Here is a 26,516-nt window from a genome sequence, read left to right on the forward strand (position 1 = left end):
ACTGTCCTTGGTTCCTGTTCTCCGGCTCCTCCTGTTCCTGCTCCTCCCTCTGACTCCACCCCACAACCACTAGACTACATCCCACAATACTACATCTCCCCCTTTCTTAACAAAATGAGCTTAATGTCCTCAGTGTTCGTAGTTCTTCAATCCACCACACGGGTCGGCGGACAGCCTGTTCTTCAAGCCTCAGTAGTGTTGAATCCGCGGTGGGCTTGACCTTGGTCGATCTTCCTGTTGTCTTAGTCGGGGCATTCTTGATCACGTTGCGTGTGAACTGTCTGCTCTCACATTCCGCAGTCAGCATGTCTCCTTCCAGTGGTGTAGCTACTGTTAGTGCAGATGCTCGATCTCTTTCATGAGTGAATAATGTTCTGGTCCTCTTCCGAGTACCCGCTTCTGCTTTTACTTCCGTTTGTCTTGCCCGGTTGAGGGCAACACTGTCCTCCAATTCAGGGTCATGTATATCAGACAGTATGGTGCTATCTGATGAGACTGTCTTGGCTTGATTCGATGACTCATTCACAGCCTCGGGTTGTCTGGCAGACTCGTGAGCCGTCTGTGCATATGCATGTTTCTCTCTCATCTGATGATCACTCTCTACTGACGTGTCCGGTTTTCCTTGCGGAGTGACTGGCTGGTCCCTTCCCGTCCGGTGACCAGGGTCCACTGTCTCTGTTTTCCCTCTGTAGGTCCTTTGAGTCAGCCTCGCGGACCCCTTCAGGGGTGACGGTGTCTGATCTGTGTCCAGATATACTTGTGACTGACATGACAGGTTGTCTTGTGGCATGACTGAGTGTTCAGAGTCCTTGGTGTGTGACGTGTTGCTCTTGATGTGAAGGGTGTCTTTTGGTTCCATGGTGCGTTTGAGTGGTTGACGCCATGACTGTTGTTGGGACCATTACTCGGTCAATTCACGGGATCGAAGAGATGAGCACTCTGGGTCAGAGAAGTCTCTTGTCGACTTCCAGGATCGGACAGACGTGCTCTCTGAACCAGAGGAGTTCTCGGCCATGGACGTGCTTTCTGGGTCAGAGAAGTCTTTTGTTGACCTCCAGGATCGAACGGACGCGCTTTCTGAATCAGAGGAGTTCCTGGCCATCCTCCTTTTGAAGCGTTCCTCTGAGGGTGTATCGGGTAATGGATGTCTGGACTGAGTGGGCCGTGACACGTTGTTCGTTGGCTCGGGGTTGTCTTGAAAGCGATTCTCCGGGCGCCTTCGTCGACTTGTCTTTGGCACTGTTTCATTTGAGAAGTTGCTCAACGACCACGTGCTTGTTCTTTGTGTTGGCTCCTGAGATTTTCCTTCTTTGCCCTTTTCACATGTCAATGACGTCTTCTCAGTTTCTTCGTTGTCCCCGGTGTCATTGATGTGTTGGTCTTTTCCTGTTCGTTGTTGGGGAGGGTCGGTTTGTCTTATGCGACCTATTTCTTCTTCACACTTACTTGGTGCTCGGATATCCATGATGTGGGTGTGATGTGTTCTCCTACTGGATGATGTTCCTTCAGACTCCTCTTCACAACTTGACGAAGAGTGTTCCTGCGCCGACTTCCAGTTTTGACCATTTGGAGCTCTCCTTCTATAGTTCGTCTTCCTTACTCTCTTGTTGTGTAAGTTGCCATCTTGTCCAGGGGTGCTATCTGACCCACTGGACGCTCCCTCCTCGTCAGACTTTGAATGACATCCTGAGGGTGAAGAACTCCTTGAGGTTGTCTTTTGACTGATTGACTCAGAGTACTCCTTGTCATTGTGTCTTTCCCGTTGTCTTTTCATTGGTCTGCCTTCCCTCTCTCTATTTTTTGTTTTGTCTGTTTTCCGAGTTTCATCTGTCCGGGCGACTTGATAATTTGCCTTCAGATTCGGGTCCCTTGATTTGTCTCTTGCCTTGACGTGCATTCCAATTTCAGCCTTCCTGATGATTTCTTCTAGCGACCACTTTCCTCGCAAGATCTTGAGCTTTGTGTCGGGGTTTGCGCAGCCTTCAATTATCCGGAGTCGAACTGCGTCCTCATCCGTAAAGGTGTTGAAGTGGCAGCCTTGTACCAGGTTTTTTAACCGATTGATGAAAGTAGGCAGTGGTTCACCTGGTTCCTGCCGAGCTGTGTTGAAAGCGATGCGCTCTCGATCCACTTCCGCTTGTGCGGAGAGGCGGGCACATAGCTTCTCTTGGAGTCTTTTATAGATGTCTGTGTCTTCCTCGGAAAATGTTTCGATTGGGCATCGGCCCTCTGGGCCCACCAAATGGAGGAGCAGCATTAGACATTTCCTCTCTCTTTGTTCACCATTGGCGTCCAGGAAATCACTCAATGTGGCCAGCCATTGGTTTCGTTTGAGACACAGACTCCAGGTGTCCGTCGGCACCCCTGGGGGTGGTACTTCAAAGCAGGGATCGAACCTTTGTGTTATTTCTTCCCCCGCCATAAGAGGAGACTTTTGATGGATCATATTCGCAGGGCGCGGTCTGTTCACTCACCTTCGTAGTTGATCTTCTTTAGTCGAAACCTGCGGTCTGGTCATGTGCTGGGACGTTGGCAATGCTTGTTTGGCCTTCGCTAGCACTCGTTTGGTGTTCGCTAATGCTTGATTGATCTGCGTGTATCAATGCTTGTGTCTCTTTGCATGGATCAATGCTTGTTTCTTTGCACGTACCAATGCTTGTTGATTCGCATGTATCAATGCTTGTCTTATTGCATGTATCACTGCTTGTTTATTTGCATGTACCCGTGCTTGTTTACTCTTAGCTGATACCTGTCTTTGCATGCACCAATGCTTGTTGACTTCCTTTTACCAATGTTTGTTTACTTTGTTCTTGCCACTGTCTGTTCACTTTCTGGCTGTTGCCTGACTCCAAGATGGCCGCCTATGAATCACACAGGGTGTGTCCTTGAAATCCGCCTGACTCAAAGATGGCCGCCGCTATGGGAATCTCGTTTCCCACGAGATCTCAGTCTCATTCAAGCCTCCAGACTCACGTCTCTTCACTCGGCACTCACCGGCAGCCGATTTCTTCAGGCAGCTCACCCTCCGCGCCTCTCCAGACGCTCCTCGGGCACCGGATCAGTCAGACACGATCCAGGTGAGTTCCCGATTCCACTTCGTGGCTCGCAGGCGATGTCTCACGCATCAGGGGTGAGCTTTTCTTCCGTTTTTTGGCGCGAACAGCGCTCTCACTTCTGGGCTCACCCACGGGGCTTCCGCAGTGCTCCAGGCGCCCTCTTGCAACCAGGGCATTAGACAGGATCGGGGTGGGCTCCCGATTCCTCCTTACTTTAAATTCTCTCTATCCTTCGCCGGCACCGGGCCAAACCTCAGATCTCCCTCGGGCTCCGCATTCAGCGCTTTCAGCAGCGCTTGGCAGGCGGTCTTCGTGGGGGCACCGTCCTCCACGCTGAGGCACTTTCTCTTCTCTTTTGGGGCTTGGCAGAGTCAGAGTGGGCTCCTGACTTCTGCTCGTGCAGCACTTACTAGTCTTTGCACGCTTCCTGCGTGAGTCGCGTTTTGGCGCGAAGGGGTCTCTTCTTCTTTGAGCGTTTTAACGCTCGGTGCCTCGGCTCCCTCTTGGATCCCTCTCAACTGCTGGGGGAACAGGGTCACCTGCCGCCGGCTTCTTGTTTCAGGTAGCAACTTCGTTTTCCTTGGTCAGCGTTTCCTTCTCCTCGAGGCTGCCTGGGGACAGGGCTCTCTTGTGGGGTTCTGTGGGCTAGGTTCAAGCCCATCCCACCCTCGTCGCCAGTTGTAGCATCCTGCTACAATAATCACAGACACTATAGATTGCTAGTACTGGAGCTTTATTACTACACATCCATCCTGGTCCCTGTCCCTACTCTAACTGTCCTTGGTTCCTGTTCTCCGGCTCCTCCTGTTCCTGCTCCTCCCTCTGACTCCACCCCACAATCACTAGACTACATCCCACAATACTACAAGCAAGGGCATATCTCATTGAATGAATCAAGCAATTGGGCCTCCAGGCATGTGGGGGATGTCAGGATCATATGAAATCTTCAAGCGGCTGGTTAATAAAACAATCAAACACGTCTCCCTGTTAGAGTACAAAGCAACACTGGCATGTAGAGCAAACAGCTGATTTGTTCTTCTCAGTTATTCCAAGACAGCACCTCAGTCCTATCTAAGCACAGGGTTTACAAAACCCACTATGGAGAAGTATCTGTGTTATCGTCTCTGCATTCTTCCCTCGTTGTGCCATCGTTCACCTTGGAAATGTCCTTCAGCTAGGCCTTGCTGCCTTCTGTGCGGGCTGAGAAAGAAGATATCCTTCACCTAATATGCATATACATAGATCTATTATGCAAAAGATAAGCAATGCTACGTCTACTTTTTATCCATAGAGGCATTTGCATTTGCAGGCAAGCGGTCATGGCAAGTTTTCCCATAGAGGATCTACAGCTAAACTGCAGCCTCGTGAGATATCTGAATATGGTCCGAAAGAGACTAGCCAACAGGAATACAGCTTGAGGTCATGTCGGAAGAACAGAGGGGGTCGGGGTGGTAGCTTCCTGTATAGGTTTTGTCACAAAGATCTTATAGTCAATTTGTCGCCTTGTGGGATATCTGAATGCAGGCGAAAGGATATTAATCAGCAGATCCACATCGTGAATACAAGCAGGAAGACCAGGAGGGGTGGGGAAAAGGAGCGCTGTGTACAACTGTCAGCATGGCAACTGGGGCTATGGTCAGAAGGTACTGCTCCCACTGGGGTATGAAGACCTTTATATGAATTCACTGATAACCGAGATCAGGCAAGGATGTCAATAATTATTGGAGGAATGTATTTCATCTTTTGTACCTCTCCTGTCTTCAAGCATAATACTTTTAATCAGTGTCATCTTGTCAGCATAGGGTTAGGATAGCTCCTGGGCTCTTGTTAATATGCAAATTATTTGTTAATTACCAGTTGTTTTTATACCGATCTTATTGATTCCTGAATTGCTTTATTGATTCGAAAGCTTGCACTTTTGCTCCCTTTGCCCAAATGCTCAACTGTATATAAGACAATAATAATGTCAAATTTTAGAGTAACTGTATTTTTATTGCTTAAAGTTTTTAATCATTTGGTCTATTGTTGCAACAGTTTTAATTAATCATGCAAATAAACTAAACATACTTACTTACTAACTGCTTCGCAGTGGCAGAGGAGTAATGGGGGAACCATATACAACATTGCCTCTGTTGTGTACCCCTGTCCCAAAGGAACAAAACTTACTTGCCATCCTTGACCAAGTCACACTACCTTATCTGCCTTTGCCCCCCCTCCAGCAGCTATGTTTTCTGCTTTCAGTCACAGCAGACAAGTAGTTCTATGCTAACAGGCTCTCAGGGAGGACTGTAAGCCTGGTCGGGAGTGCCTTTATGACATCACAACAGTGGGTAACCAGTTTAGTTACCAATTGTTGCTATGTCTTATCAGTGGATTTTGAGATTCATAAACTATAAAGACTCTCTATAAAAGCCATCCATACCATGACCAATAACATGACAATGATCCATTATAATTTTACCCTATACCTTGTTACCTCCACTTCCCAAAGAAGTCCTTAGCACATACTTCAAGCAGAGAAAGATGTTTTTCTAGAAGCTAGAAATAGCAGGGAGTCAGATTTCAAATAAGTACGAGGGGGCATTTATTTCCACAATTTAGCAAATTGTTGTTTAATGAGATCCCATCTTCACCCAGGCCTGTGTGGCTATAGGCGCCAGGAAGCCGCTCGGCCACAGTGCGCTTTACAAATACTTTCAACTTCAACTTCAACTTCTATAGGCTGAGGAATGCTATGATAACTCACCAGTAATCTTCACTATTCCTGGATCTCCTCAAACTCATATCAGTCATTACTCATAAGGTTAATCTCATTTTCTCTAGACGGGAAAAACAGTGCTGAAAGTAGTCACTCCACCAACTGGGTACCATAAAAGGCTATCCTTCCCAGCACTCCTCCAGATACATAGCCCAGGAAAAGCCTGTATAATCAAGGGAGGGATGGAGTTTCATAATAACTGGGGTGAGTATAAACAGGATTAGAAGTAATGAAGATTACCTTTAATTAATTATTGTATTACCTCTACACCCCTTATCCTTGTCCCTGTCATCGCCAATGAGCAATATGGAAACCACACAAGTTTCCTTTAGAAATATAAATTAATCTAACACCAAGTCTCAGATCATACCTAGTGTTTATTATACAGAACTTAAGATTATGAACACACAGAACTCAAAACCTCTAGCCCAACATTTTTCAAATCACCCCTTAAACCCTGAAGTGTGTTAGGATGCACAAAAGTGTGAGTTACTGCCCATGTTGCTATTCCACATATTTCTGAAAGCAGTATTCCATTCACCTCTGCCGTTGAAGTGCCTAGGATCCCAGTCGATATCCCATGAAGACCCACCAAAACTGGAAAACCTGCTAAGCAATAGCCCATGGCAAACATATTTCTGATACACTGGCTAATTGTCAAAGCTGAAGCCTTTCCACCTCGGCCTACACAACCAAAGGTTAAAAAAAGGCTATCAGCCTGATGAAAAAGGTGTGTCCTGTATACACCAACAATGTTCTTTCAACATTTAAAGTATGAAGCTTTATTCCTCACAAGAATAAGGCAGATGAAAAGTTTAGAACATCAGTTCTTGATTCTTGATGCAAAAGAGGGGTCAGGACAGAAAAGTACAGCATATTCATTTAAAATCAGAAATGAAGGATGGGCTAAGTGAGCTCCTCAAGTCAAAATAGTCTTTATCCGATCACATAATCATAAAAGACATTTACAAATTAAAACAATAACCATAAAACATTAGAATTCATCCTTACAAAATACAAGATCCCCATAGAAATGATCCAAAGTTACATATTCCGGACTTACAAAGTTACAATAAGTTAATATAAAATTCATTATAAAAACAATAATATCCATAAAACACCCACCATATATATACCAGGTATCAATAAAACCAGTTAATACAATCACATCTCATACATTCATTGGTTACTCAAACCATGGGTACAGATTATCCACATGCCATGTAAGAATTTGGAGATAGCAATTATACTTAAATCATTCCCATCAGTTTTTAAAATCCTTAAGGCTTCTGTGCCTGAGGTAATCCCCATTGAATGACAGATCCGCTTTAACCATTTAGGCCTCACATTCCGATAGACTGGGCAAATAAAAAGAACATGGCCAATAGATTCCAGTTGTGTTGGACAAAACGGGCATTCCGTATTTGAGCCGGTACCCCATTTGCCTGTGAATGATTTGATAGGAAGGGTACCTATCCTGAATTGGTGGAACCATTTTCTATCACAGGGAACCGTTATAAGGTCCCAGTATTTTTTATAAACGGGTACATGTTTAGTCCCTAAGTAGACCCTAGACAGGGAAGTGCTCGTCACAGACGAAAAGCGTTTTATCATAACCATATTCCAGTATAGCCCCTTTAGTTCTTTACGGGTCGGAAATGTAGCATTAGTTGGATTGTGCCACAACAGGTTCAACCCCAGGTCATACAATGTTAAGTTGACCTGCTTCAACCACAACATTTTTCCCGCACCAACTGTATCCCTGACCTCCAAAAGAGCATAGGCATACTCCGTGAGCTCCGGGGTGACCCAGAGCCTCCTCCAGTAGGCCACGGGTCTAAACCGGGAAACATCCTCCAAATACTGGCTTCCCAGATCATAATAGAGTGGTAGTAGAGGAGTAGATTGAGGTAAGCCCGTGATAGACCTCATGAATTTTTTTTGCGAGGTCGAAAGTGCAGATAAATTACTAAAGCCCCATAATTCTGCCCCATACAATACTGATGCTGACATTTTTGCATTGTAAATTTTCAGTATAGTGGCAATCAGCTTGGTGTAGGATTGCCAATGTTCTTTCAACAAAGCACCAGACAGTTGAGCATGTCTAAGCAATAACATGTCCAAATGTGGATTCCACTTAAGTTTGGAACTTAATGTAATTCCTGGATACGTAAAAACATTTGCCTGTTCAAGTATAACATTATTCATAGTAACTAGCCCTTTTACTATTTTCTGTTTGTGAAGGACCATGAACTTGGTCTTGTCTACATTTATGATGAGACCATAGTCCTTACAGAATAACTCGAACCTTGCTATAGCCGTCTGGAGCCCTTGCTGGGTTTTTGATAATAGCAAGGGCAAACATTAACAAAGGTATTTTACTACCATTTAAAGTCGGGGCATCAGTAGGGTGATTATCATAGTACTTCGTCACCGTATTAATGTAGAGTGAAAATAAAGTTGGTGTCAACACACACCTCTGCCTGATCCCTCTTTCGACCTGGAATCTATCAGTCACTTGGCCATGCAGACTCCAGCGGACTTGGGCAGAATTTGCTTCATGAAGTTTAATCAAAAACGCCAACAAGTCCCTGGGCATACCCTGTTCGGCTAAGACATCCCACAACCTGGCTCTAGGGACCAAGTCGAAAGCCGACTTTAGGTCTACGAAAGCAGCATATAATCTCCCGCCATTAAGGATAACGACGCGCCAATAAATTAAAACAAATCAAAAACCTGGTCTATTGTGCTCTGGTTTGAGCGGAACCCCGCCTGTAACGGGGATAGGATATTACATTCATCGATCCAGTCTAGAATACCAGTCAACACAAGTCTAGCTTTCACCTTTTGTAAAAAAATCGATTAGGCTAATAGGCCTGTAATTACCCGGATCCGATCTATCCCCTTTTTTAAAAATAGGTAAGATCTCCGCTCCTTTCCATGACTCAGAGATTGGGGAGCCCTTCACAATCGCGTTTACAAGAGTCTGTATATATGTAACCCAAAGTACCTTATTGTACAAAAACAGATCTGCAGGGACACAATCAAGCCCAGGGACTCTGCCACGTCGTACACTGTTTAGGGCAGCTTCTACTTCCTGTTTGGTAAAACACTATACAGGAAGATCAGCTTGATTTTCCAAGGACCTCTGAGGTACATCACAGTCTCCATGAACAACGGTAAATTGTTTATTAAAATGCGAGACCCATTGCTCCGGTACTACATGATTAGTCGGTGGTTGGCTAGTTCCACCCTTGCCCCACTTCAGCAGATACCAGAATCCCACCATGTTTCTATCTAAGCTGACACCATACAACTCTTGCCAGTATTCCTTGTCGCACTCCTTCTTAGCTTTGTATTGTGCCAGCTGATACTCCACTGGAGCTTGGTGGATACTATCCCTATTCTTAGATCTAATTGCCAAAGCTAATGCTTTGTAAGCCACCCTACATGTATTCCCATACCATGAGTCTACGGAAACCTTTATGGGCTCTTTCTTATTTGATATTTTGGAAGTAAAATAGCCTTTCAGCTTATTAAAAAGATCATTATGTACCAGTGCAACTTTTGACTCATTTCCTGGTTTATCTTGACAGCTTAGGAGATCTAGCGTTGCTTTAGGCACCAAAGTATTTATAGCCTCCAACAGGTCATCTTTTAATATTATTTTTGACCATTTTACTCTTCTGGAGTCATTGCTTAAATGGGTTTCTACTCCGGGTGGGGGCACCTCATCTGAATTTATACCCACACATGCCATTTTCAGCACCAGGGGATTATGATCACTCTCCACCCTCTCCTCAATGATCATATCGATTAGATTTGGCCAGAATTCCTTGTTAACAAGTATGTAGTCAATATGACTACTTCTTGTCCCGCAGCTATAGGTTGGTAACCCATTCTAATCAGACATGGTCCTCCCATTAGCCGCTCCTAATCCATGCTCCAAGCACACAACTTTAAGTTGTATGGCCGCCTCCAACCATTTCTTAATCGGGGCCAGGGATATTTGAGGGATTTCCCATAATATGTCTTCTTCCTGCCCTAGATCGATATCATTTGGGTCAAGAGGCTCAAAAGTACAATTAAAATCGCCAGCGACCACTATGTAATTCACTCCTTTGTACGTTATAAGATAAGAATCTAGAAGGGCAATGGTACCTGAGGCTTTCCCACCGGGTAGCCCTCTTGCATATACATTGATAATTATAAGGTCCTTTAGACCATTTCTTCTTATCTTAATTACCAATATATCATTTCCATTGTATCCAGCTGCTGAACTGAATACCTATCAGACTGCCTTACCCAGATGATAAACACCCCCATCGGTCTCCCCCTTTGCACAGCAATGGTAGGTTTATAAAAATTGATATATCCAGATCTAAATACCGGGTCCACTAACCAAGTCTCTTGTAGGACCACAATATCGTTAGTGTCAATGAAGGACCGCCAATCCAATGAGTGTAGTTTGTTTTTCAGACCAGCTATATTCCATGAAATAATGCCGAAATTACGTGCCTCATTCCGAATATCTCCGCCATTTTGCACTTCACTAAAACTTTCCTCAACACATATATCAGCCCTGACCATTTGTGGTCTCGTAACCTCTTGCTATGTTACTAGGGGACTTTCATCAGCCTCTGTAATAGTTTTATTAAATGGTTGGCCAACTAAAGGAATATTTATATCCATTTGAGAACCCCTCCGTTGATGACTGATTTTGATGAGACCCGTCTCTCCTGAATCCCTGTTAACTGGTTGCACACAGTTACAGTCTTGAGATGGGCAACCCAGTCAATCATTTTCTTCCAAAGAACTCAGAGCCTCATATCTATTATAAATTGGGACAACATAGTTAATTGGTCCCAGCACTCGACCCTGATACCTATGGGTACCTCCTCTATTAGATAGGCTAGCACGGTAGAAGAACCCCAGGGGAAAAGAGTGGATAACGTCTTTCCTTATAAAGGGGGATGATGCCCTTTCTAGAATACACCTAACTAGTTTGGGAGACCTAAAACTAATAACCATACTGTCCCCTGCCTTAACTTTCACGGATTTACCCACCCAAGCCACCCTTCTGACCATCAAAAATTCATCAAATAGGTGATTCCCAAGCCCCGTTTTTGCATCCAAAAAGCGAAGGGCCTTATTTTTTAGTGAAGACCAGTGTTCCTCCTCAAATGGTCGCAAGAGCGGAGCATTTGCCAACACTATGGTGTAAGGTGTTGCCTCTGGGGGTAGATCTAAAAAAAAAAATGGATTTTTTCGCCACTGCCCTCCACCCTAGGCCTCAGCACAGGGCCGTTAGGCAGTTGATTACATGGATTTAAAACATTAAGTATTATTGACACTGGGGAAAGAGGATTATTGGGACACACCGTTGGAGGGTTAAGGTTTAGAGGATCTTCACAGGCCGGTGTTTGGGCTTGAAGGTTCACAGAATTTCCTGCCGGTGTAGGCCCTACTGTTTCACTAGGACCACCCCCTTTAGGGTTATCATCTGCTTTAAATAGATGTTCTTCAATTTTGGCCAACCTTTGATCTATTACATTTAATCTACACATGAGCGGATCCAGTAAGACTATGAGTAAATCTTTAAGTTGTTGCATAGAATCTACATTAAGCTCTTTAGAATTTAGATGTGGCTGCCCATACTCTGATTGATCCATAGCTGGTACATCATACCCAATATGAACTAGCGCAGTGGTTGCTACATCAGACCCTCCCCTTGCAGGACCTGTGCTCCTATTTTCAGCTACTTTCGCAACCTGGGCACTTGTTCTCTGGGCATTACAAGCTTTCCTTTTCCTTGTTTGAACAGCTGTACCAGGAGCTATTGCTGCTTTCTTTTGTCTAGTTCTGGCCTTGCTATCAAGAGCTACAGAATTACTAGCGGTCCTCAGGTCATTGGCCCGATGGGGGGGGGGGGGTGTCTAACTGGGATTCACCACTAGACAAAATTGAAGATTGTGCGCACATTATGGGGCCAGAAGGGAGATCTTCGATGACAGCTTGTCCAGCGGGTAGGCTTACAGGATCTAATGAAAGCCTCCTTTCAGTAATCTCAATTTCGTGCATGAGCACGCTTTCTGCACGATTAAGGAAGGCATTCAGGGTCCCAACCACTCCTGCCCCCCCTTTGCGTATGTTCTTGTTCATGACTATACCAAATTAGCTTAAACACAATACCCAATACGCAAATGAAATTAATACATGCAGTTCTACTCAAAGTCTTACTTATAGTCCTAGGGTAGCATTAGGGGAATGGCCCAGCCCAGCCTCTTCCAGTCGCGGACGGGTTCGGGAAGGGCCCGCCCTTGGCCCGCGCGCGTCCCGCGCCGCGGAATGCACCGCGTTGATTTAAGTGCCTCTGGGCGCTTGGCTGTGACGGCTTTGCGGTGCGCGGCCCCTGTGCACGCTGGGTAGTGTAGTTCCCCCTCCTCGAGCAACGAGGGTGGCGGCAATTCAGAGTGGCTCGGCCGGTCCCGTGGCGATGCTGCAAAAGCCCCAGAAACAGCTACAACAACAAGTAAGGGCTTAGTTTGAGAGAGAAAGTGTCCGGCGCCGCGGAAGGCGCCACGTTGATTTAAGCACCTCCGGGCGCTTGGCTGTGACGGCTTTGCGGTTCGCGGCCCCTGTGCATGCTGGGTAGTGTAGTTCCACCTCCCCGAGCAACGAGGATGGCGGCAATTCAGAGTGGCTCGGCTGGTCCCGTGGCGACGCTGCAAAAGACCCAGAAACAGCTACAACAACAAGTAAGGGCTTAGTTTGAGAGAGAAAGTGAGCTCGCTAATCTCCAATCCTCCTGAGCAAAATTATGGCCACTGCATTCATAGACAAGACTTTAGAATCTGATGAAGAGAGGGGCTCAAAAGGATGATAATGTAAGACTTTATTATGTTATGTGAAATTACGCTGCTAAACACCAGTGCAGGTATACAGGTGCTTTAGATACTAAAGGCAAATACCAAGTCTGGGACATATATTTCACCGAAGTGTGAGAAATCATAAAACCTTTGAACAATCTTGCATTCAAAATTTAAATCTCCTCCCAAAAAACTCAGTGGTCCCTTGATGCCTTGAATGCTGCCAATTCAGTTTTCAGTGTATAGATAACTTGAAGTTAATACTGTCCCATAAAAAATAAAAAATAATCTCTGCACTGTTACAGTGTAAAGGAGACATATTTTTGGAAATATACTAAGAATGAAATGATTTCCAGTGACAGAAGTGTGGTTTACAAGTAGAATGTATTCAAGAATGTTGACTGCTTTTGCTAAGTAAGAGGGCAGCGCTTTCTGCTGTAAACCTTTTCTCCCAATTTCCAGACCAACAACGCCCGCGTCTTCAGAACTCTATAACGCTCATGGGATCCAATGAAAAGGGAATAATGAAAGCCCTCCATAGCTGACATACTGCCATGGATCTCAATAGATGGAACCGACCTCTTCTCGGCTGAAATGGCACCACCAGGATCATGATTTTATCTTCCATTTGAAAGTTTGGCAACATACTGGGATTGAAGGGCAACAGTGGCAAAGCATGACTAAAGATGTTTCTGGGGCTATGTCGAGATTAGAGCATCCACCCCACATCCATTCCTCTTGATTTCTGCCCCAAAAGTACACAACCTGAGACTTCTCTTTGGTTACAAAGAGGTCTATGAAAGGAGCCCTGAACCTCATTCAAATTTCACAAAAGGTGGTTGAGAAAAGACCAGATCCTGAGAGGAATAACATTTTATGCTCAAAGAATCCATTAGCGCATTGGCTGTCCCTCTGTTGCGCTTTAGTCCTCAAGAATGAAAGTTAACATTTCATCCAAAGACATAAAAGAAGGGCTACTACCCGCAGAGAGCTGGATCAAACCCCCTCTTGGTAATGTTTATAGACTATTGTCACTATGTTGTCTGGTCTGATAAGGACTTGTTGATCCAATATGAACTGTTTGAATCCTCTAACTGCTCCAATTGGATGAGTGGCATGCCTCCTTCCTGCTCAATGTCCTCAGGATCACCCTGTCTGCCAGTAGCTTCCTACCCAAGAGAACTGTCATTGATTGATAATATTTTTAGAGGGTTGGGAATTAAAAGTAAGCCCCTTTGTGGATTCTTATGATTCAGCAACCATCCTAAAGGTGACATAATTTTCTTGGTTACTGGTCATTTTCTCAAAACCTCTGAGAACAAAACGTCTTCATATAAAACATTAAAGGTCTGGTGTGTAACATGGCCCAGAGGACATAACATCTGCATGTGGACATCTTGAATCCTTGACCACTTCCCTGCCAGAGCCTATGTCTGGGACATACTATAAACCACCAATTAAGAAATGTTTTTCACTCTCGACAAGACACCAATTAAGAATTGTTCTCCACTCTTGACTACAGCCTGAAAACCATTCAACCATGTCAAAGTCTGTTCTGAACCTGGCTCCTATGCATGTTTGACCCTGATATTAAACTGTCTGACATTTCGGATGACTGAGAAGAAAATCATGCTTCTTCATGCAATCACGGATTGCTTCCAGACCCTCCAGCACTTTGTTTCTTGTAGTAGCACGAGGGAGCCAGTCATCTAAATATGGAAAAACAGACAGCCCTCTAGAATTGTGGAGCCACCAGAGGAGCTACCATTTTTTGTGAAAACTCTGGTGTCTGAGCTGAGGCCAAATTGAAGCACACAAAACTGGAAATGATCCCTTTGTACACAAACTTCAGGTAATGCTGATGACTTGCTGCAATCGGGATGTGAAAGTAGGCAAACATTAATCTACAGAAATCATGAGTTATCCTGCAGGGAATCAACTGAATTATCTCCCGTAAAGGCTCCATTTTGTAGTGCACCAGTTTCACCAAGTCTATCATTATTCTCTATTCCCCCTCCCCCCAAATACTTTGGTAATAGAAACATGATTGAGCACACTCCCTTTCCTCCCTGAATTCAAGGAACAGGGACTACTGCTCTCATCAGGTTTTTCTACTGTGGACATTTGAAATCCATGGACTTGCTAGGACACCTGAGTCTGAAGAGAGGGAGGCAAACTCATTTTGGTAGCCCTTCTCAATAGAGTCAGAAGCAGATCATTCCTATGTTTGTTAAACATTTATATTCAACATAACTTGAACGGTAACTTGATACCATGCTCAATACAGTCAGGGCTTTTCCTTTTCTGAAGGACTCTGTGTCTGTTTCTGCGGCTATTTGCCTGCAAAACCTTAATCACATGATTTGAATGAAGATTGCTGCTGCTGCTGGCGTCCAAATGGTTGACAAAAGGGCTTCCCTTTAGAAAATACAACTGAAGAAGAACCACTTGACTCCAAGGATCTAAAAGAAGAATGCCTATTTTCACTAAAAAGGTTGTGCATGTTCATCTCTTATGCATGGCCAAATAGCTGAGTTGCATCAAATGGCATGTATAGAGCAGGATATTTGTCTGACGATGCTCGGTTTCCGGCAGGCTTTCCATGCCAGGCTTTCTAACATGGAAAGCATTTCAGAAAGTGAGTTTGGGGGCCCCTAGCAGGGCCTCCTTCAACCAGCAGCCTACAGTTGGTGGCCGACGGGGCACCTATTTTGCCCCCCTGTTGATCCCTGCACCGTGAGACAGGCATCAAGAGGTGCCTGCTACAAGGTGCAGGTGGGACCATAAACTCCCTTTTCTGTATGGGAGCTTGTGCTGTGGCCGATTTCCAACTGCAGCACAAGCTTCCATGGAGAAAAGGGAGCTTGGGAAGCACTATGGGGCACATTATGATGGAGGATTTTCCGCATCCTCCGGGCCGGCGGAAGCCACCGCCGGCCCGGCGGATGCGGAAAATCCTCTGCGGACCCACCAAAGACCCACCGCCACATTAGGATGGCTGGTGGGTCCTGGTTTCAGTCCGCCGCTTTTCCGCCGCGGTTGGCTTACAACCGCGGCGGAAAAGCTCTAACATGGCTGGCGGTGTCTATCAGACACCGCCAGCCATATTAGGATGGTGTAAAATGTATGCTTTTCCGCGGCGGCTTTTGCGCCGTGGAAGAGCATACGGACCTTCACTTCGGGGGCCCGTTGCGGGCCCCCTGGGTGAAGGGGGGGTTGGGGTTGCACAAGGGGGGTACCTATGGTACCCCCCAGCATTTGCGTGAACAAAGCAGCAGGCACCGAGCAGGGCCTGCCGCTTTGTGCACGCAAATGCGGTGCATGCATTTTTAACATTGCGGCGGGTGCAGCTTGAAGCTGCACCCGCCGCAATGTTAAAGATAGAGGATGTGACCGCCACCCTGGCGGTCACATCCTAATTGCACTGGAGGGACCGCCACGGCCCCTGCGGACGGTCCCTCCTCCTCTAGGGTGGCGGACGGACGCAAGTCCGTTCGCCATCCTAATGAGCCCCATAGTGCAGTTGCATCGTAACTCAGCAGTCGGGACCACTGACCGGAGGTCAGTCGGACCCGTATCCACGACTGTTTCAACATCGTAATAAGCTCCTAAGTGTACACATTACTTCTGTCCACCTTCTTTCAGTACATTTACTTATCTACGGTACTGATTGATATAGTTAAACTAAAACACAACCCGAAGGGGCCCTGAAATACTACTATCCATCTTTTATACCCAAACTGAGAGACTAGATCAGCCTACTAAGTACCTATTTTTCTTGGAGGTGATTTTAAAGAGTTTACCAAATCACTGGTCAGGTTCCAATGATAGACCATGTGATACTCCATCTGACAGTCTATGGGGTGATGTATAGGTGTGATTTCACGAACTGCAACCACTACCCTTTTATATTTTATGCAAAATTGCATGTTTTTCTAAAGGAGATCTCACTGAGGTTGGCATTTGCTGACTCTGCAACTTAGAGCTGGACATCTTACGAGAATTTATAATCCTGGAACAGTGCTTAGCCCTCAGAAAAGGGCACTGTTAATATGGAGATCATAGCTAAATCATAGAGCATAGCTCTGAGAGTCAGAAACACTGCAAGGGATGTACACAAAGCTGCTCTTTGCCTTGATCTTGTTGAGTATAGCAAGTGGTGGCATATGGTTTGCTATCTCCTACCATTCGAGTTGACTATGGCAACCTTGTTAAAGTGAGTGATATCATAAAGATATACCTCCTAATGCCTGCAAGGGCACACCCCTTGAGAAAGGTCTGCTGGGTGATGGTACTCGGACTTCTTCTACAGTAAAATTAAAGCTAAAGAGGAATTCAGACAAGATCTCTCTCAAAGTGCACCAGACTGATATACGCTTGATATTTATTTAATAGATTGCATTCTGGAATTGTATCAAGGTTAAATCAGAGGCAATGTGGTGTAACAAAGCACGCTTTTCATTCACTATGACCCCCATTATGAGATGTCCGATAATTAGAAAGTGAGATATCTGGGCCAGAGTTAATGATTTTGGATGGTATCAAAAAAACCCTTACAGAACACCATGAGTTTTCAACCCTGCACCCATGCAATGCCTGTGGAAACCAGAATTTCTGGGTCGCATTCCAATCAATTTTACCTAAAATATTAGTCTATTTCCCACCCTTTTTCATGCTGCTTCAAACTGAATACACATATTTGCTTAAACACTCCTGATAAATGCTATAATCAACCAGGGGGATACTACTACTCTGCCCAACCAACCTGAAAGGGGGGAATGGGCTAGCAGTTTGTCATTGCCTTCTCCAATGGATTGCACCAACTATATGTCTCTTCTCATTTCACTACTATTAATGCAGTCCTTCTCTTATTTATTTCCAAAATCTGTGAAAACACCACGATTTATAGATAATTATGTGCAGTCTGAAGTAAGCATAAATTAACAACATTGGTGGTGGACAATTATATTATAATATACATTGTACGTATGTAGTGTTTCATTCCGATCCTGCTTTGTTTCTGAGTGCTGTGAATGGTAGATATTAATAATAAATAATGATGGCACCCATATGAAGACCATTTCAAAGATGAAAAGCTGAGGTCTTTTTCGTATTCAAACTTGTGGCCTGATGATCACCACATAGGACTTTTAATTTGCTGAGACACCCTGCCAGCTTTTACACTTTCAGAGGCTGTATGTTCTAGATTTGTAGTAAAAGTTTGAATGTTTGTTGTGTGAGGAATACATGTCAATCATTATAGATGGACGAAATTATAGAAATGCCACTGTTAGTGCCTAATGGATTTGCCAAATGGTGTTTAGGATTAATCACTGCGATTTACAGATTTTGACCTTTGGTAATCCAGATGGCACTTCACTGGTCAGATGGACCTTTGCCACCATAGTATGAATGGAGCTGGAGCAAAACACAAGTCATGCATATATCATAAACTGCCAGATCTTTCATTTTCAGTCAATGATGAGAGGTTGAGTACATTTTCAAAACCTTTATTTATCATAAAGGATTAGCATGGTTTTGCCATTTTTATTAAGATTAGTCCAGTTTACAGAAATATTGAATACAAATTTGATTAGTGACAGCATAAATCAATGCAGAGTGTTCCATTAAGGAAGTTGGCACTATCTATCAAAAGAGCCTAATCTACCCTAAGCAGAAAAAACCCATGAAGAGGGTTTTTTTAAAAAAGAACAAGATTTCAGACCATAGTTAGAGACTAAAACTTCCCATGAAGAGTTGTACTGGAAAGTCAGCCGAGTTCCCCACAGCTGCAATAGCAATTTTCAGAATATCAATGATACAGGAATTATCATTGCAGTAGCATAGATCAGAGAGATTAGAATAAAGAGAAAAATAAAGTCACATTTAGCAATAGATGTTGGTAACAAGGGGCAAGGATGCAAAAGAGTGACTCTCCCGTAGCAGGGTCATAAGGGGGCTACTCCAAGTAAATCTCAGAGGTCAGTTTGCCGGTTCTCTTTCTAACTAGCTAGGAACACTCATTAATATAACATCACACAATAATGTAACAAAACGTAGTATGTGTCCAAATCTTTCATCCAACAGAAACCGCTCATCCAATGGGTTCGTCAATATCCATTGCTTCTCCTCTCGATTCCCATGGTAAACATTCAAACTGGTACATAGTAAAACACTGTTGCGAGTGTTAGAAACATGGAGGAAAGTTCTCATGAAAAAAGTCTTAGCCAAGCTAAAAAACTGCGTGTCTATTGTGAATACAAAGGCTAGCCAGATGCACTGAAACAAATCTATCAATGATGTTCTAGTTAAGCATACATAGAATGTATCTAAATTATTGTTCATTCTGAAATAGTCTATTCATTATGACTTCACAGCAAGGTTAATTGTTAATATGGGATGATCTAATATGGTACGATGAAGCTAAGGAAACATAATCTTGAAGTCAGCACATTATTTAGCAAGATGCTGGTGCTAGGCAAAATGTCCTAAATAAACGTCTCATTAGCTATGAACAAGAGTTGAAAGAGAAGACTTGGGCCTAATTAAAAGGTGCACATTTAGGAATGATGGCCTAGTACATCATGTTATTATCATATCCATTTATGCAAGCACATTTTCCTATGTGTGATATATTTATGAATTCTTTTGCAACATTAACATGCATTTTAAAGAAATTCTTACACGTTGTAAAGCAAGCACATTTTTCCTATATGTTATTTTTTCTATGAGAAAACATTTCTCCAACAGTTTAAATGCATTCAAAAGTGCAATTCTAATATGGTCCTGCAAGTAGAAAATTGTTTAAAAAATATATTGCTTATACCACCCATAACTTACCTAAAAAAACAAGAAGTGGTCATAAAAAAGTAAAAACCATGCTCCTTCTTACTTATGTACAATACAATAGAATTGTGTCTTGAATGTAAAAAATCACTGTACAATTTTTTTATAATTAGGCCTGTAACTGTACTTACCATGTAACTTAACATGAATGTGGTTTACTTTCATGATATAATTCTCAATTTATGAATAAGGAACAGTTTAAAAAAAAATCTTTTAAAACCATGTCATAGGACCACTCTTCCGACACTTGAATAAACCTTCCCCATTTTCTCTAACACCAACAAGAAGTAGTAGATTCCTTTAAAAGAGTCAACATTTCCTACCAATGGTAGTTTTTAGGTCCCTCTTTAGTGTAGTACATTCTCCTTAGTATATCGCATACCACATGTTCTGACCATTTTTCAAGTTTCTCTTTCATTACATGTAATGTAACAAGTAACTCATCATGCTTGAAAAATAATAATGATAGTGCATAGAATAACCCCTACAAGGTGGCTTGCTTGGATCAATATATCTTAAAGGAAAAGGAAACAACATTCCAAGATGGCCGGTATACATGCAAGCATGTATACATCCGCCATCTTCCTATGTTTTTTATTTTGCATTAAGAAAATAATTCCAAGATGGACACCGTACTTGCGAATGTATGCATATCAACATTTTAAAATAAATTTTGCTGAAAGAAAAAAATCATTCCATCATTGCCCCTGTGCATGCACCCTAATGTGCAGTCAGAATCTCGGGTTGGTTTTTCTCTTCCTTTATGAAAAATCATTCATAAAAGGCCAATGAACACGCTTGTGCAGTGGAAATCTTGGCTTGATTTTTCTTGGAGTAGAAGAAAAATCAGTCTAAAATGGCTGCTGCACATGCACATGTACTGGTGGCCATTTTGGAACTGGGGTTAAACCCATTTTTAAAAGGACACTCATTCATCCAGGTGGCGCATGGGTGTTGGAGAGGCCAGCAAGCTCTGGGAGTGTCTAATGTTTTAATACAGAGTCGAGAATGGAGCACAGGGTGCATGAAGAGAAGGAGGGAGAGAAAACAGTCTCTCTTCACAAGTCTGGCGTCATCAGTGGAAGGATACATGTTATCCAATCAGAACACTGTGAGACTAAAAAACGAATTGTGCAGGACACACACAAGAATTGGAAGGGAAGACTTGAATCAGGGCTAGAGAACTAAGACAAAAAGGCCATGGAATCATGAGAAAAGGGATTTTCACAAAGCCAACTATAAGGGCCTTATCACGAGTTCAGCGGTCCATTGGACCGTAAAACCCGTAGTGTGGTCCAAAGACCACCAAACTGCAGGCCCACCAGCAGTATTATGACTGTGGTGGTCGGACCACCACAGGACCGCTGTGACCGCCAGGGATCAAGGATCCCACAGTTGTCGCGAAGTGGTCAGGAGCACTAATATGCTGGCGGAGGATTTAGGCCCAGATCTCTGTACTTCAGTGAATGTATGACATTGTCCTGCATTCTGTCCATCAACTGTTTATTTTGCATTTGTCACCCCGAGTGGGATGGGTATGCTCAGACGTGAGTCCCATGCTCTCCACACCACTGGAGTCAAGCTATCCTGGCTGAAGACGGCTGATAGCCAGAAACCGGTCCTAGGATGCTTGATTCCGGTCCAGGAAAGACATGGCTTGGCAGTTCGGGCTGGACTGTTCCCATGAGGCACAGGGTCAAGGCTGATTTGCATATGGCCATGTCTGAACTGGGGTGGTGTGGTGTGCAAAGAAACGATGGATTTAGGCTGGGGTGAATGTATGACATTGTTCTGCATGCTGTCCATCAACTGTTGTTTTTGCGGAGCCAATGCAGCACTGCTAAGCATATTATGAGTTGCCTCTCCACTGCCCTTTTCATGGATGTGAGCCCGCCATGAATAGGTTGGCAGGAGTCAACAAAGGGGTCCTAACAGGGCCCCCTGATGCCCTAGGGCCTGGTTTTACACCCACTACATCTCAACCAACCTCGTTTGATACTTATGACCAAACGGAAAAATATAGATAACAGATGGTGCTTGCCTGCTGGTCCATGCCTCTTGAATGGTCTTCCTCTCAAAATAAGCAATGCCACATACCTCATGAGATTTAGGCCAGAATTCAAAAGTCCCTTTTTTCTGACTCATCTATCTTTGGGAAAGGAAATGGCCTCTGTACTTCGTGACCCTCAAATATGGAAATAGTGTATCTGATGATGTACATTGATGTTGGCTTTCTGTCCATGCATCATGAAGTGCTAGGTTCGATGTAAGCTGGTTTAATGTAAACGTAAAACCACAAAAGAGCTTTGTGTAACCCTCACTCACATATAATACTACAACAGAATGAAATACTACAGAGAAGCAACACAGTTTTGCAGTTCGTGTTGTGGGCGTGGGGGAACCTGCAATTTTGACACCCCAAATATTTATCTCAATTGAATGCCCACAATTCAATTAATTGGTGTTCAACCTCAGTTTCATGAGGCAATGTGTCCCTGAAGTAAGAAACTTCCCGGTAAAAAGTATCATAAAACTGTGGTAAATAAATAAATAATACCCTATTTTTTGACTAGACATATATCATAACAGATAGCTCAATAAATAAGAGTCAAGATTCGAGGTAGTAGGAGTTTTGCAGGTTTATTACAGCATAAGGACAGGAACAGGACAACCTGCATAGGAATAGGATGACAGGGCCTAGTAGGGCGACAGGGGCCCAGCAGCTGCTGGGACTGGATCTGGGATGAGCGCGCTGGGAAGGATAACCTTTTAATAACAATACGTGAGCATATATACATAACGCAAACACATAGCATTACATTGCAGTAGGCGTAGCAGTGGGTGGAGCAGAAGGCGTGACGCGTAGCAGTCGCGAAAGATAAGAGTAAAAAGAAGGTGTAACTGGGCGTGTACATAGACATGTGGTGCAGACGTAACAGAATATGTCATGAATGGGGCGGAAACATAGGAGGGGGCTACCTAAGGAGCCGGGACCTCTAACCTGATGATGGTGCGCAAACTGGCAATGACGTGTTACGAGGAGAAGCTGGGGGCTATGAACTCTGTGCTAGGAGCAGAGACTAAAGTCTGGAGGGTCGGAGCGACATGTACCTAAACCCTATCTGGTATCTGATGTTTAGGGAACATGTTGATATAAACTAGAAGTCATGAGGGGAAAAGCTAACTGACTCTAAGACTGGACCATGCATTATTCTACATGTAGTGCGTGATGAAGAATACTAAATGACCATTAAATACAGTATTTCTCTTAACATGGAGCCGCATAGGCTAGACAGTGACGGAAACTATTGATGCAGTTCAGTAGCTTAGGAATGCAGAGAAGGAGGACTAAACTGATAGCTGGAATCATAACATAGTCTTGGCAGACTCGGAGGCAGAGCCAAGCTGCACCGGGTACTGCGAGGCAGGAAGTAAGTGAAAGGTCGAGGATACAGGTGGGGGCTGTATCGCTCCTCAGCGAGGCTTCAGGAGACAGGAGCTGAATCTAGTGTCCGGGCCCTGTTGAGGCCTGGAAACGGGGACTTTATAATGGAATAACGTGCACACCGAGAAACGTGGCAACGTAGCTTTACATAGGCCTGATATTCGTAGTATTCACGAGAACTGGAAACTGACATACTAGAGGAGGACACAACTATAATTGCGTCTTGAATCGGACATGGGGAATAACATATGCATATTGGTCATGCACACATCACATATGATGGATGACACGTAGGGACACAGAACATGACAAAATTTACTTTTCCACATTCCCTCCTTGTCACTACGTTTCCATCAGGAAACATCAATATTCATGATACCATCTATCATTTCATACAGTATCATTTGTTCATCTCGAATTGTCTTGGAACGAGATTTAGAACGGGGCTTGGGACTAGGAATACAAGAGGTAGCACACATGCCGCAAATCGCAGGGCCACATTGTATACAGAGGCAGCAGCTGAATATGATTGCTACTGCGATACCTAGAAAGGACAAGACTTTCCATCCCCAGGCAGAAATTATATTCCAGAACCAACCGGACCATGTCCAGGTGCCTGGATCTTGGTGTAACAGATGGGCAATTTTATGAAGTCTGGTTATAGCTGAATAAACAGACGGCGCGTTATTTGGAATGAAAATGCAGCAACTAGATCCGATGACTCTACAGGCCCCGCCCCTATCGGCCAGTATGACGTCAAGGACGAGACGATTCTGGAGCACGACAATTCTCATAAAGGATTGCTCTTCAGTTAAGTTACCTAGAGCGGAGGCAGTCTCATCTACTACTGCTTCAAGGGTTCTTGTTAACCTACGGATTAGCTTACTATTTACAACTGTACCTAAATAAGGGAACACACCTTTATCAATATCAATGAATTGCTCTGCAGCAGTCTCAGTATAATCGACAATCGGGAGGTTTCTCTTGTGTCTAGTGTGTACTAGGTAGGAATTCCTATGGTAGTCAGGTGGGGCTAGAAAAACAGGTGGCAGTAGGAAGGCAATGTAACAGGTTCCCTCCCAATCGAGGGGCAGACGAACATATGCGGTTTGACCACAAACGAAATAAGAATGACGTGAAGCTTTAAAAATAGATTTCCCACTGTCACTATACTGGATAATAGTAGTACAATCACTATGTCCTACGTGTACAGAACCATAACTACGAACACATAATTCGCCTTTGACTGGTAATACTAAAATAGCAGGTGAATCCATAGAATCTGGAGTAGTATCAGACTGAACATTCAGGACCATGAAATTCGACGAATAATTACCTAAATTGTACACTTCATTTTCTAGGTCTAAACCTGTTCTGTGGGGAAGACCTTTCTTGTCTGGGAAACATGTGCTGTTAAGAAAGGACATATCAGTTGAGGATGACGTTAACGTGGACCATGCTCCACACGAACCATTATGTGAAAAAGGATAAGGAAAGAGTGGCAGAACTCCCTTCGGTGTCTGGAAAGGGGGGAGTCGACCACACACCCAACAATTAGTGGCATTGCTGGTCTGGTGTGAGTAATGTAACATACGGATAAATGAGTTATTACGCATAGCGAGGCGGTATGAATATTCGTGAGGAGGCAGATCACTAAACGTGTGCTCTACTGTAACATTAGCAGACTTATTTACATGAGGAACTGGAAAATACAGGAAAAATGCGTAACTGGTGCAGGAAATCATTATGCTGATGAATAATATGAAACTTAGAAAAACGATACATTGAATTGAGTTTTGACTAACTCTCTCACTATGGGGGTCTATTTTATACATGTCAGAAACAGTCTAACCGTTTCACCTAGGGGAGGACTTAGACAATCAAACTGACTGACTTATTTTACTAGACCGGAGTTTTTGCTTATACTCCTGCTGCGGAGTTTTCTCTAACAGGGGAGGGGTTGTAGCAATGTCTTTTGCGGGACAGTCCTTTAAAACAATATTTTGGCAGGTCTTGATATCCTGGGAAATGTTCTTTAAGGCGGGTTTCAGTCCGTTAAAAAGTTTAACATGAGAAAGGTGTATCCATCCCTTGCGTCCTTCCAACTTCACGGCTGTACGGGTGGTGAGGAGGACCTGACGGGGCTCTTTCCATCGAGGCTCCAGCGGACTTGATCTGTCAAAGTTTCGGACCATCACCATCGAACCTGGAACGATTTCGTGCGGTGCCACCTCGGTATTGTCTGGAAATGCGGCGGCAACCTGTGAACGACATGAGTTGAGGGCAGACATCAAGGAAGCTAGGTAATCTGTCAGCATATTACATGAAACATCAGTAATACTTCGGGGTCTAGGAGTACCCCACATGTTAGGGGGGCGGCCGAATACGACCTCATACGGGGACAGACCTGATCTGGAATGTGCGACCATGCGCATATAAAACAAAGCGACTGGCAGAGCTACTAGCCAGTCCACACCTTTTTCTTTGCATACTTTGGCAATTCGAATTTTCAGAGTCTGATTATGTCTCTCAACGAGACCGGCTGCTTCAGGATGGCGTACACAATGAAACTTCCACTGGTACCCTAACAACAGGGAAACGTGCTTCATCAACTCAGATGAGAATGGCTGACCGTTATCAGAATATACGACTCTAGGGAGTCCATATCGAGGGAAAAATTCACGAACCAACTGCTTGGCAGTGGTCGCGGCTGTGTAATCTGGGACTGGATATGCTTCTGTCCACCTGGACAAAGCGCATACTACTACAAGGACATACTTGAAACCTCGACATCGCTCCATCTGAATATAATCCATCTGGAGGACTTCAAAAGGGTGGTCAGGAGGCTGGAATCCACCTTGTTCCACCGGGACACTTTTACCTGGATTAAACTGACAACATATCATACAGGTACGGACTTTCTGCTTGGCTGCAGCTCGTAAATGCTTGTTGAACCAAATGTTCTGGATACTGTCTAGCATAGCTTTTTCTCCTAAATGTGCTGGACTATGTGCGGTATTAATGATGACTTGAACCATAGAGTCAGGGAGAAACGATGTGGCTCTACCCTTTGTTAACCATCCTTGATCTGTCTGGACCCCTCCTTGTTCGGACCATTTCTTGATTTCATCGGGAGTAGCATGTGACTGGATATCTATGACATCTTGTGCAGGGTCCTTAACTGTCATACATGTAATCGGATCTGGAGTATGTGTCTTGTTAACTGGAATGTCTGGAGTCTGGGCTGTAAGCTTGGCTGTGCGATCTGCTAGATCATTACCTTGGGAAATAATGTCAGTAACTTTCGTATGTGCTTTGCACTTCATGATAGCGATAGATGTCGGTAAATGTATGGCATCTAACAGAGCTTGAATGAGGAGACCATGCTGAATCTTGGTTCCATGAGAAGTCATGAAACCTCTCTCCTGCCAGAGCACTCCGAAGTCGTGTACGACTCCAAATGCGTAGCGTGAATCTGTGTAAACATTAACTTTCAGGTTCTTGGCGTGTATGCAGGCTTGTGTCAGAGCAACTAGCTCTGC

Source organism: Lissotriton helveticus, chromosome 10 (genome assembly GCF_964261635.1).
Source record: "Lissotriton helveticus chromosome 10, aLisHel1.1, whole genome shotgun sequence".
In the NCBI taxonomy this organism is placed as follows: Eukaryota; Metazoa; Chordata; class Amphibia; order Caudata; family Salamandridae; genus Lissotriton; species Lissotriton helveticus.